This window comes from Corvus brachyrhynchos, unplaced genomic scaffold (assembly GCF_000691975.1).
Source record: "Corvus brachyrhynchos isolate BGI_N302 unplaced genomic scaffold, ASM69197v1 scaffold148, whole genome shotgun sequence".
NCBI lineage: Eukaryota > Metazoa > Chordata > Aves > Passeriformes > Corvidae > Corvus > Corvus brachyrhynchos.
The window spans coordinates 2,115,455-2,116,030 of NW_008239785.1; the positions used below are offsets into that span (position 1 = coordinate 2,115,455).

Consider the following 576-nt stretch of genomic DNA (forward strand, 5'->3'; position numbering starts at 1 on the left):
CACCCCCCGTGCTGCCCTCCGGGAGCCCCGGGGCTGCCCCCACCGCTCGCGAACTCAGGGCTGCAGCGTTTTCCAAACTCCAGCAATTTGCAACTCCCCCTTCGTCTGCCTTCCCTGCATCCTCCAAACCTCCCGAGGCACCTTCCTGAGCCTCCCCCGTGCCAAGCGGGAGGGGGTGCTGGGGTGCCCCGGGGATCCCCGCAGAGTGCGGATGAGCGGGCGGGGGAAGGAGCCGGGTCAGCTGCCCTGACCCCTATGAGCATCAGGTGATGGGCCAGGAGAGCGCTGTGTGTGTCCCTCACCTCCTCCCGGGTGCCTTTGGGTGCCATCGGTGTGACGGAGCCCAGCTGCCCGGGCGCTGCCCGGGAGTGGGGGATGCTGTGGGGACCGGAGCCGGTCCTGGGCAGGGTGAGATTTGCAGCGGGATTTGCTGGGGATGCAGCCGGCTGGGCTGCCCTGGGGTTCAGACCTTCTCCCTTCCCTAGCTGGGAGCTCTCCTTGGCCGATCCCAAGGCAGAGGTCCCCTCTGCTGCTGGGCTGGTGGATCACGAGTATCTGCAGCAGCTGGGGCTGGCT

The 576-nt window shown here is 68.2% G+C and overlaps 1 protein-coding gene across 1 annotated transcript in view; it reads left to right on the plus strand.

Annotated features, from left to right (window-relative positions):
* The window catches only part of ST6GALNAC2 (ST6 N-acetylgalactosaminide alpha-2,6-sialyltransferase 2), a 10,247-nt gene that overhangs the window by 808 nt on the left and 8,863 nt on the right, over positions 1-576 (plus strand). The gene's annotated exons all lie outside the window — the stretch shown is intronic.